Genomic DNA, 13403 nt, shown 5'->3' with positions numbered 1-13403 from the left:
AACTGTTGGAGTGTAAAGTAAACAAAGTGTGAAATGTGTTTTGAAATTGGAAATCCTTAAGTGTTTTCTTTAATCATTCATATCTAATCTGAAAATTGCATTTTATACAGTAAATATGTCATAGCAATTCATAATAAGAACTACTGTAGTTTACAAGTAAAGTAGAAGCTAGCTGAGATGATAAATCAAATGTATCAGTCAGATAGAAATAGAATGGCTAATTTACTATAAAGAGGCCCAAGCATGATACATGCTGATAGGCATAAAACTAACGCAATGCAGGGTGAGTTGGCGAAAACATTGAAAACAGTGAAATTGTGCTGAAATGCATTGGAGTCAACAGTAAGCCTAAAATTACATGAGGGTTAAATGGGTTGTTCACCTTTGAGTTAACTTTAAGTACAATGTAGAGAGCGATATTCTGAAACAACCTGCAACTGTTTTCTATTTTTTACTATGCTTTTTTTTAATTATACTAGCAACTATACTAGCAACCATGCATTGATTTGAATAAGAGACTGGAATATGAATAGACAAGAGCCTGAAAAGATGAGTAATAAAAAAAAATTACAATAACAATAAATTTGTAGCTTTACAGAGCATTTGTTTTTAGGTTGGGTCAGTGACCCCCATTTGAAAGCTGGAAGAAGTCAAAAGAAAAAGGTATATAATTTAAAATAAAATAGAAAAAAGAAATAATGAAGACAAGTTGAAAAGCAGCTAAGAATTGGTAATTCTATAACATACTAAAAGATAACATATGCAAAAAAGACTCAGATGAGGCTTAATAAGGTAGTAACAGGCTTTTGGTGTTGGGGTGTCCACTAAATTAGCAACATATGAACCAAGAAAAAAGAAACCAAAAGGGACTTATCCCCACACTGCATGGGCCTGAAAAATTATTTTATATTGTGAAAAACAAATAATAATAGGTAACCAAGTAAAATAAAAAGCAATTTTTATTCACCACCATGCCATATTGAAACCAGTGAAATTAAAAACATTTTAAAATAATGAGCAGCGCTGCATATGGAAATGAAGGGATCCCTTCTACAAGGACAAAACCCGAAAGCTGGTTATACTAACCAACCAAGGGAAAATTAGCATGCTATTGAATGTAATAATGTGTTGGTAACAAAATTATAATGAAAAAGTTCGGAGCAAGATGGTACATGTACGTTTTAGAGTGCAATAATTCAATGGAATTCAATTAGATGAGTCCATCTTGATCCTGAAAGAAAAATTCCAGAGTTCTGAGATAAACAGCATGTAAATATTCCCCTACTTCATGTTGTCTAAAACGGATTATCAGGGAGAAGGGGGGGTGGTTAGAACCCCGGAGTCAATAGCATGCTAATTTTCCCTTGGTTGGTTAGTATAACCAGCTTTCGGGTTTTGTCCTTGTAGAAGGGATCCCTTCATTTCCATATGCAGCGCTGCTCATTATTTTAAAATGTTCTTAATTTCACTGGTTTCAATATGGCATGGTGGTGAATAAAAATTGCTTTTTATTTTACTTGGTTACCTATTATTTGTTTTTCACAATATAAAATAATTTTTCAGGCCCATGCAGTGTGGGGATAAGTCCCTTTTAGTTTCTTTTTTCTTGGTTCATATGATACTAAAAGATAACTTAAAGGTGAACCACCTCTTTAAGGCATCATTAGGTTTGCAATAGCAGAAACATTGTCCTGCATTGTTAGACAAACAACTTTCCACTATTCTACACTGTTCTAAATCATACCATCTAGCTATTCTTTTCAGTTGCTTAAACGTATACTTTCCAAATCAGGTTGACCAAATCCCTTTTTAATTCTCCATTAGTTATGCTCTGTAGTGAATGCCGTTGCCTCTCCAGAGTGCAAAAAAAAAACAAAAAAAACAAACAGCAGATATGAAAAGGTAAGGGACAGATTAACGAAGTCTACTAGGAGCATTTAAATCGCACAGGGTATTTTGCCATGAAATAGTTAAGTGTTAATAAAGTTTGCTTATTCCTAGCAATACATAGAGCCCTTGCACATGGTGCAGCTCCTGCACTCTGCATTTCCTTCTATTAGAGCAGATAACCGAGTGTAAACCATGCTTAGATGTCAGTTATATTTTTCCTTTAAAACATTTGACTATTTATTTCTGTATTTTTCCATGAAAGTCCTATGTCAGACAAATCTGGATTTCTGTACTCTACCACATGTAAAATTAGAACTTGAATTTCCTTCCATGTTTCTCATAACTTCTCCTAGAGTAGTCAGCTCAGAATCAGTATCAGTTGTACTCCTCAGTGTTAGTGATGGTACAATGTACATTGAGGCAGATTGTCAAAAATACTGTAAAAACTAAAAGCTTCAACAAAACTAGTTCAATGAAGTAGGGTGCTCATTAAGTAATACCATTTCATGAGACAGATTTGCAAACCCAATGCTCAGAAACGTATTTTATGTGCAACTAACACAACCTGCATTATGTACAAAACTCAGTAAAACTGTTTTGCGTGTGGAGCTTAAAATACAGTATGGTCTACATTGCCCAGGTTTGTATGCTGAGGAATACAGACAAAGCTTTCTTAAATTATCTGACTAAACCTGTTCAATAAACATCTGTCATATTAAAAAAAAAAAAAAAAAAAAAAGCTTTCTTAAATGCTAGGCTTCCAAAACAGCGGGAAGTTGTGAACTTTTTATCGGCCAAACAATGCATTCCTCACTAAAGATGGGCAAACCGATTGCAGTTTGTTTCGACTGAATGTTCTCCAAACCCAAATAAAATTATGTTCCAGCCAAAACTTCTTTCAAAGTATGGAAAGCTGTTGCTTCACAATTCTGATTTTCATAACAAACACTTTAGCAGGCTTGGCAACATTACAAAGACAGACAATTGCATTAGTGGAACTCTACTATTACTGTACCAAACTAGATTGTGTTATATGTACAGCAGAAGCAATTCATATGTGGGACATTTTACAAAGTGCAAAATCTCTCTAGGAAACTACTCAAAAACCTACATCTCTGTATTTCAGTGCAAAGGTCTTCCTCCCAGCATCAGAGGCCTCCCTGACCTTTCCCCTTCCTCAAATTACTTTTCCTGTTCAGCACTGGAGTAGCTTTACTCACCATAGTTGCTCTGTTTAGCACCAGCCATATTCATTGAAATGATCATTTTGTCAACTTTGCTAATGAGTTGGAATTTAGAATTCAGTGCTAAAAAAAATGCACAATGTGGAAATGCAGACATAAGTGAATCAATTCACTAAACAATTTCTTGACTGGCAGGACATTCTTTTAATCTACTATTTGTTATATATGCGATACCCCCATCCAATCAACTTCTAGGTTTTATATTTTGGAAAAATACTATAAATGCTTAAAAAAAATGCATTTATCTCGGTTATACTACAATATAGAAAAGGTTTTACTATATCTATATCTATTTATATATATATATATATATATATACATATATATATATATATATATATATATATATATACATATATATATATACATATATATATATATACATATATATATATATATATATATATATATATATATATATATATATACATATATATATATACATATATATATATATATATATATATATATATATATATATACACACATTATGTAATATAAACTATATAGTATTATATGTTTCTGTCTCTTGTTGTATATTCAATCTAAAGCTGTCCAAAGATAAAATCGCTTGAAAATTAATTTTGTATGATTTTCAGACCATGTGTGGACCGTCCTGATATTACATACATACATACATACATACATATATATATATATATATATATATATATATATATATATATATATATATATATATATATATATATATACCATGACAATCAGTCGCTAAGTCAATTGGACAGGTTAGAAGATTTCTGTCAGCGAACAATAATATCTCTGAATCTGCATCGATATCAATGGGAGACTGTCACTAGTATTTGTTAGACTTAACTTTGTAAGATTGCTATTATGGCCAGAACATTGCCTGATTTATTATTGTAGGGACCCATAAGTATAATGGCCCTTATGGATTCATGCCCCTAACAGTGCCTCATTTACCTGTTGTTGGGTAAGAACCAATGTAACGCTTTGTACCCCTTATTTGCATACCCATTTCATTGGCCCTAGGTTGATGACAATATCCTACATCACTGTAAGAAAGTGCTTTGCAGGTGGTAATTCTTCCTCTTTGGCCTGCAGCAGTTGATCTGGGTGGAAGTTCCATTGAGCCTGGAGTCAACAAGGCCCCAAAAGCGTTAGGCCCTAAAGGGAGACGAAGCTAGTGTGCAGGATAGCCACTGTTGTCTCACTCTCTAGAGAGAGTGAGTCAGTGAGTCTTAGTTAGTAAGAGTAGCTTCAAGCTCCATCAAGGCGAATAGGCAGGAGTAGCTCTCCTTGCCTGTAATGAAGGGACCACAGTACTGACAAGGGAATTAGGTTATTTTTCTTTTCCTTGTTCTACGTCTGCTGAAGGGCATCCGGTCCACATGAGGTACTGACAACCTGGAAGAGTATACCTTCAACTCCCCGTGCTATTCCTTCAGTGGTGCCATTTATGCTGTGTCAACACCGTGGCGTTTTATAATTGAATAAAGCCTGTTCTATTGTTTTGCAAAGAAACCCTGTTTTTTTTTTCTATTCTTTTACCCTTTTGGCTGTATAGAGGTGTAGTTCAATAACACCATCACGTGCTCTTTCCACTTAGCGAAAGCCCATCCCGTTTAAGGAGAGTCCACTGTAGCCCATACTCTACCCTTCTAGTTGGTATTTGTCTATTTAAGCCAAATAAGGGTTACAATATTTTACTGCTACTAAATTTAATCTGAATGGTTAGTTGCAGGTAGGAAGATTGTGCCATACAATTGTTCGTACAATATGAGGCTAGAATCTGCACATCTATGGCCAGCTTAAGAAGCAGCTGTGTCTAGCACAAAGGATAAAACATCTGCCTTAAGCCATACAAGAAAAACAGTATTGTGCATAATTCCCCATTGAAAAAAGAAAACAAAATGTAGCAAACAAAAATACTGCTTTGTTACCACTGTGTAGCTGGAGTAACAAAATATTAAACAACTTAGGAATCACAGACAAGTGATTAACTTAGTACGCCAAGCTTTTTCACCAAATCCATTTGTTTCTTAGACTGAATGCAAGACACGTTTCTAAAGACAGTGTTTGCTTGAAAGGATTTTATGGCAATTTTATTCCTGCCCACATAAAGCTGCAGCAAAGAACAGAAAAAAATATGTGCCTGGTAATGTGCTATGTATCATGTAGGCATTTATTTTACTCTGGCTTCAGAAACGTCTGAAATAAAATATGTTTGAAATAAAAAGCCATTTGTTGGCAGAAATCAACCCCTTGCAGTAGACTAACAGACCTCTATGGGCATACATATTATAAACCGAGAATCACAGCTTAGTCATTGCACAAAAATAGCAGAAAAAGTTTTCCAAAGATTTCTCAAATGTTCATAATTGTTTGGAAAGAATAAAAACACAAATCAGCCATTCTGAATGTCTTTTGTCACACTTATAAGGGTATTTAAAATTTTGCTCTCACAGACACACCCACGTCTGCTCTGCAACTTCCTGTACTGGCTTCTGCCCCAGTCTGCTCAAGTCCAATTTTTGCAAAATTAGGAAGTGTCTCGAGTCACAGGTTAAAAAAAATGAAAAGGATTTATTTCCAAACTTTTAAAATCTACATACAGGTACCTTCAGTTCACATTTGTATAAACATGACGGTATGATCACCTGATGCGTTTCATGCCTCTATTACAATGTAATTTCTCCTACCGCACACCTGTAGTTCACCAATCCTGCAACTGGTGGTGCGTTTCTTCCGTTGACCCGGCCTGGTCACTTAGCAACGAATGTGTATAGAAAACGGATCCGCACACACACTGGTTAATGCAGTCGGGGAGTATCCACTTTTATTCACCCACCAAACATTCAACGTTCCCCCCCAAAACGTTGAATGTTTGGTGGCTGAATAAAAGGGGATACTCCCCGACTGCATTAACCAGTGTGTGTGCGGATCTGTTTTCTATACACATGCGTTTCATGCCTCACCAGTCTTTCTGTACCTTATATACTGACTTCTATTAAGACCTTTATTAAAAACATACCAATACCATATCTATATTTACAAATGACCTTGTCATGTCATCACCAAGCATTTATCTACATCAATATAGAGCATAACATTTATATGGGGTGTCACAATATTTACAAAAAACATGATACTTCCCAATCATAATTTAACCCTTGTGGGGCATGTGTCCTTAAAGTAAATATCCAGTATACTTCTCTTTGATTTATAATGTAATGTAAAATGTGTAAATTGTTGTCATTAATAGAGGGGTTCTAATATTACCTTAAACTCTTGTACTTTTATTCTTACTAAACTCTTGTACTTCTTAAATTTAATCTATCGGGGGGAATGTTAAAGTCGCAAATAGCAAAAAAATGTTCACAATGTGTTTAAGGAATACACCTTTTAACTGTAACTTCATTAAGGTGCTCCCTTAAATCATGTGTTTGAGGAGGCCCAATTCTTCTACAAGAGTACAAATGAAAGCAGTTTTCCCTGGCTATTAAAAAGCACAGCAACTCTAGCCCAGCATGACTAATGCAACCAGCTCTTAGCGGTGAGGGGCCTAAAGCACTGTTCGAGTGCCAGCTGCAGCAAGAGCCATTGGGCTTGGGGGTCAATTTTTTTATAGTAACACAGATAAGTGATCTATTGTGTAGAATGCTACGGGTGTGGGGTTTTTTTGGATTTGAATGACCATAGTTTAAATCTGCTAAGAATTATTTAAACATAAAATAAGCCAAATTGGATTTTTTTCTGCCACTAATATGAATTCAAGTTGCAAATATACACAAGTATCTAGCAACTCATGAACATTTAATTATGTAGTAATTAAAAATATATATAAAAGTTATGCAGCAATTTCTAATAATTTATAGCAAACCAAGATCTTAACATCATTTAACAAACATCAGAAGCCCTGCCCTCAAGAGCTTTTAATAAGCTGTAAGTAGGAAAAAAAAATAGAAATATGACCATAAATTACCATTAACTTATGTCCTCTCTAGATCACTTCTGCAGAGCAAAGGCTTCTCCGCTTCCTAGCACTATTTAGCCTCAGCTAGAAAACTTCCTCCCAACTACTTTTTGCGGGACAGTCCCGACTATGGGGTATATTTATCAAAGCGTGATCGGAGAGATCGCCAGTCTGCTCAAATTCCGCCACTATCCATTCATTTCTATGGGATTTTGAAAGGCTTATTTATCAAAGGATGAACTTTCACCCATTGATAAATACTCTTTTAAAAATCCCATAGAAATGAATGGAGAGTGGCAGAATTTCACTCTAGACTGCAGCGATCTCTAACTTCACTCCGTGATAAATATACCCCTATGATCACAAATCCTGCTGTCATTGATTATAATGTTATTTTCACATTTTGCTTTGGCCTCTCTTCAGTTCCTGCTTGCGAGCTCTCCGCTATGCGAGTCTGAAGAAAAAAATCCAAGATGGCTGTGCATTCCAGGCTGGAAGCAGATAGAGAGAGGCATAGAAAGAGCCATATATTTTAATCACGTTTTCTTAAAAAGGATGAAAGAGAGTACTAGTGCTCAGTCTTATTATTTCTACCACACAGAGTCTCCTACCATGCCTCTTGCTTCAATGAGGCCTACAAATCCAAATGAGGTTATGTAATAAAAGACATTAGGTTTGCCCAGGAGCAGTAACCTATAACAACCAATCAACAGGAAGAATTTACTGGTCATCTGTTTAAAAGCAAACATCTCATTGGTTGCCATTTGTTGATGCTCCTGGGCAAACTCAGTGCCTTTTATTACAAATGGGGGTAGTCCTTCTAGAACATATGAAGAAGGTGAAGGATGAAAGGGAGACTGGCTACCATAAAACATCCTCACAGGCACAATTAAATAAATAGTCAAAATAAAGCTGGGTTTACCAGCTATTCGACAGTAATGCACTCCATAGAACAGTTATTAAACACACTTGCACTTTTTTTTTTTTTTTTAAAAAAAAAGACATTTGTATTTTTTGCTGATTTCTTTATTGCACAGTACACGAGGAATTAGAAGTTGAAACAGTTGTAAACCCAATTCCCATTGGAAGCACCAAATAAAAGCAACCTCGGGAAATCGAGAGGCGGCAGTGGTTGGGACTTAAACCACTTGCCCTTTCTTAGATGACAACGCTTTTTCAAGCAACAAAGTAAGAAGTAGTAGAGCCAGGCACTAGCAGATTAACTGCAAAATATTTATTGATACAACATGTTTTGGGCAAAGCTCTTTTTCAAGTGTTAACCACAGAGTATGCCACCTTACAATTAAAGACCTAGCCACACCCACCATGTGCAATGATTGGGATGGGCCACTGCTGTCGGAAGTATACTTAATTAGCCTAGCCCATAGTGTGAAACATAATATACCAAAATATGTGAAGGTGAAATGGTTATCACAGTAAAAGTTCACAGGTTCCAAATTCATAAGTTCCAGTTCATAATTCCCTAATTATTCAAGGAACTGATTGCCAGTGCCATAGTATTGTCATTCACATCAATAGAGACAACCCCTGGCAAAAAAAATACACATATATAAACTTTATATAGGATAACAAAAGCTGTCCTTGAACAAAAGGTAGTTTGACAAATTCACAGCAGGGCCTGTAGAGACCTTTAATACAAAAAAATGGCAATTATTTATTTTCATATTCTGTGTTGCATAACGTTTATTAGTGCAAGATTTCTTTGTGAATAGTTCTTGTTCCTACACACTCTCACTTGATCAGACTATAGCATGGGTTAGTATAAAGGCCTCTACATTTGTATTCATCAAGTAAACAAAATCCATGAAGAAATATAGACTAGGAGGTGACAACCATAAACTAGAAATGAGAAGCTTTTTGGCTTCATACACACAGTAAATTATTTTGAAGTCCAGGCTCTGTGACGCTCAGCGATCAATAAAAGGAATCAGTCTGCTGTCAGATGGCTTGTGAGCAACGAGATTTTTTTCCTCTGCTCTCTTGAATCTTACTAATGCGTAGCTCAAACGAAAGGAAAATTAAAGGCACAAGACCCAAGACACATGTCTGAGAACTCAAAATGTTACATTTATTCATTTGAATAGATTTCCAAAGTAAGTTGGTGGAAGGAGAAACAAAAAGAAATTTTATTGCAATGGGCAAAGCCATAGACGCTTTAATACGTTTATCCACAGATGAACGGTATAATGTTACACTTGGCTCTCACATGAATCACTTTGTCTGACCTGAAAAAGCTTGCAAAACACTGTTGCTGCAATAGAACATAGATTTTATTTACTCAACACTGGGAGCTTTTATACTTCAAAGCTTTTATGCTTCTGCACCACCACACCCTGGAAAATGAGCACACTGCCGAACAAAGAGATATTCAGTTTGACTTGTCTATTCTTACCGATTGCTTCCACAGAATAGACGTCACTGTCCAAATTATATAAAGCATTGGACTGATGCTTCGGGGGAAATTCTGTGTTGATAAGAGAGACCAGTAATAATAGGAGATTGTTAAAACGCTAAAAAAGTTCAGTGTGCCAACAGATACATTTTTTTTAATAAAGCGTTATTACAGGACAAGATTCACATCTCTACAAATTGATGTGTTTAGCTCTTTTATACTGTAGAATTTTCAGGCCTTCCAAAACATAAAACGGACTATTCCGCACAGTAGCGATCCTAGAGGGGGACGGGCCCTGGTGCATGGCGCGCAGCCGGGCCCCACCCCCCTCCGTATGGCCCACTTTTTCAATGGCGCGCGGGCTGCCGGGGGGGCCCTGAGGGGGTGCGGGCCCTGGCCCGCTCGCACCCCCTGCAGTTCCGCCACTGATTACGCATTACAAAATAGGACACCTGAATGATCATGCAATGACTTTATGTCAGAAGCATGAGAGAGAAAAACAATATACTAGAAAGTAGTTTGTTAAAAATAGCATGCTTTGACTGGAAATTTTGATGCGGAGATGGAAACAATTAGAGCTAAAATGGCTTTTTCTCTGCCTCTCTAAGATAATACTGATGTTTTGTCACCAACATTGTACATGATTCTATAGATAACATATCTATAGACCAGGGCGGCCTGGGTCTGCCTCCTCTGTAGGGAGCCAATTGGAAGCACACGGTGCACAGGAAGTTTCAGTCATCCATTATTTTTTTGCGTGCTGTGGGTCACCCTCAATTTACACTGGGGTGGGGGCATTAGAGATGTCATTGAGTATATGACATGCCTAACCACACTCAGCATCACAAAAATTGGAGACACTGAAAACTGGGTGGCAGTCCAGCAGTGTTTTTTGTGGGTCTGCATTGTCCCTAGTACAGACAGCCTGCACCAGGGCCGCCATCAGCGGTGCACAGGGGGAACAAGTGTACCAGGCCTGAAGGGGGGACCGGCAGTGCTGAACTTTTCAAAAGAGCCGGGCCACCCTTCCGAAGTCCCGAACAGCCAAAGCGCGGAAGTGCCGAACAAATGAAGTCCCAAAGCGGCGAAAAGACCCAAAGTCACGAAAACAGCTGAAATTGAAGTCCTGAAGTAGTGAAAAGACCCAAAGTCATGAAAGGAGGCAAAGTTGAAGTCCTGAAGACACGAGTTCCATTTCTCTAAACACCAATGTGTTTTTTTATTTCCTTAATCCCCTGGCCACCAATGTATTATTTTAATACTCTATAGGCTCCTGCGACCAATGTTTTTTTAAAAAATATTCTTTGGGGACCCAATTTTTTTTTTACTTGTAAGGGGGGCCCTGCTCCAATGCTTTAAAAAAAAAAAAAACTTTTATGAGGGGCCCTGGCGCCAATGCTTTTTATAATTTGTGGGGGGGGTTATCTTTTTTTTCGCTGATGTCTGTGTGCTTTTTTTTTAAACTTATAGGGGGGGCCCTAGTCCCGAATAGCTTTTTATAACTTGTGTGTGTGGGGGGGTTACCTTTTTTAGCGCTGATGTCTGTGTGACCTTTTAACTGTGATGTGGAGCAGGCGGGATCTGTGGGTGGGGCTTGGGGGCCCAGGGGACGCAGAAAATTTTGTTGTACGGGGGCCCCGTGATTTCGAATGGCGGCCCTGGCCTGCACCCTTAGGCTTTGGAGTCTTTCACAGCTACCCTCAAAATATCTGTACCTCAGTGCTATTCCATGTCACACAAGCAAAAAGACAGGTCAAACAACCTAAATTCAAAATATAACAAGATCAGGAAGATGGAAGCCATACGCTTGAGTTCCAAGGAGTTGCTTGATGTGGGACATGGAAGAGTCCTATGCCTTAAAATGATACAGACACCTTTTTTTATTTTTACCTAAATCATTTTACAAATATCATAACATAGTCTTTTATGGCAAAATTATAGAGCACATGCAAAGTTTTAGTCTGATGCTTTTACATGTTCCCCCATATTCCTCTATAAGGGGGCTGCCATTTTTGTGTTTTTCCATGGGGAAAAAACTAAAATCACTCAAATTGAGTTTTCGAGTGAAATTCACCAAATCAAACATCATGAAGGATATTATCATCTTCAAATGGTTCAAGGGACCTCTGCCACTGACTTCTACATGACCTTGACAGGGTTTAGACGGTGTATTTGTTTTTTTTTATTTAAAAATACTCTTGAATACTTATTTTTCATGGAAAAAACAACTCAACGATTCATAAATCTGCCTCTTAATGTACATAAATATTTTAATAGTTTTGTTTAGTGTCAGAATCACTTTATGGTCAGAAGTTTTCCAAAGTTGTTTTTTTCCAGCAAATTTTGCATTAACTACCTGTTACAGGTTGAAGCACACATTAAAACAAACATTTTATAAGAGTTGAAATGGCCAAGAATCTGTTTAAACTTGGATTCTCGGCCACGGTTGATATTTTTTATATAGTGTCTCTACATACCTTCCATACTAGATATGACAGGGAGTCATCTTCTTTTCCCTAGCTGAAAAAAGACAGCAGATGGGCAAAATTGCAGTCATGGAATCTGCACTCTACTTGTAATCAATGAGTTCATTACTGCCCACCAAGTTTATTTCATACAGGGTTTGCACCACTAGCACGGAGGTATAACATGTTTTCAGAAGAATGATTGCTTAATGGTGAATTATACGAGTTCTATAAAGCACTCAGAAACTGATGCAATAGTGTTTTGCACTAAAATTCTATTATTGCACCAGTATGTTGTATAATAATATGCAATTCTAGCATTGCCTGCTTAGTGGTAAAAGGATTGTAATAACTTTATCCAATTGCCCCCAAAAGCCTGTAACATAAAAGGGGTTAAACTATAAGAAACCTCAAGCTTTTTCCCATTTCATTCAGTGATTTAGCCAATATAAATGGTTGCAAGTCTGACTATAAATGTAACAGTGACTGAACAGCCTATAAATATTACGCTCTATTTCTCATCCAGAATTGCTTAAAACATAAATAAATAAGAAATCTTGCTGTTTACAGAGAAAAAACAGCTACATTGCACAGAGCCCTTAAACCCCTCTGCTGACAGAGAAGCAATAACAAGGTAAATATTATTCTGGAGGATGGCTTGGCTGTGTGTTATTACAGTGGGTTATGAGACACAAGGGTCAGAGCACACAATATTACAATGGCAGTGGTAGATATATTAACAAATAGATATAATATGTACTACAATAAATGCAACCCTTCATTTTCTAAGTCATCAGTTCTGTATGGCAAAGACTTGTTCTGCTGTATTTTCTGAATTATGATCACATTTTTGATAATCCATTTTTTTAATAATATGGTCATGTTGCTCAATGGCAGGCCTTGATTGCAACAATATTTATTATTGTTTTCTGCTCAGCCAAATGCTTCAGCTCTCTAAACCTTTAAAAGGCATCCCTGGAGCTTTAGCAAAATGTGGACAAAGCAAAACTCTGGTTTCTTCGTTACTTCCGTTTATTGAAACACCAGGGGTGAATGTGAAGCTCACTAAACCACCATTGGCATCACAATGACAATTGTGAAGGGCTTCAGCCATGAAGCTAAGCACTTGCTAGAATATTAGCACATGCAATAAAATACAAAAAAAGAAAATTCTGTTTGCATACAGAAATAAAATAAATACATATTTAAATAAAATAGGATTCACAGATGTTATACGCGTAACTTTTAGGTGGTGTTTTCCAGCGTTACTTTTTGATCAGAATATTCATCATTTACAATATACAGTATGAAGAGGGAAAAATGCAGCACAAAAACATGAGATAGGAGGCAAAATATGCCATTTTCTTTGCCTCTGTCTGAACTAAGGTGTAAGCACCCTTTGTGTATATGCTATGAAGGAAGACAATAGGCTATAA

General features: G+C 36.8%; 1 protein-coding gene across 7 annotated transcripts in view; it reads right to left on the bottom strand.

The window, feature by feature from the left end:
• shf.L (Src homology 2 domain containing F L homeolog) overlaps window positions 1-13403 on the bottom strand; it is a 122271-nt gene that overhangs the window by 86938 nt on the left and 21930 nt on the right. The window lies entirely within an intron of this gene.

The sequence above is a fragment of the Xenopus laevis genome, chromosome 3L (genome assembly GCF_017654675.1).
Source record: "Xenopus laevis strain J_2021 chromosome 3L, Xenopus_laevis_v10.1, whole genome shotgun sequence".
Lineage (NCBI taxonomy): Eukaryota > Metazoa > Chordata > Amphibia > Anura > Pipidae > Xenopus > Xenopus laevis.
The sequence above is the reverse complement of the archived record's forward strand: the minus strand, read 5'-3'. Positions and strand labels throughout refer to the sequence as shown.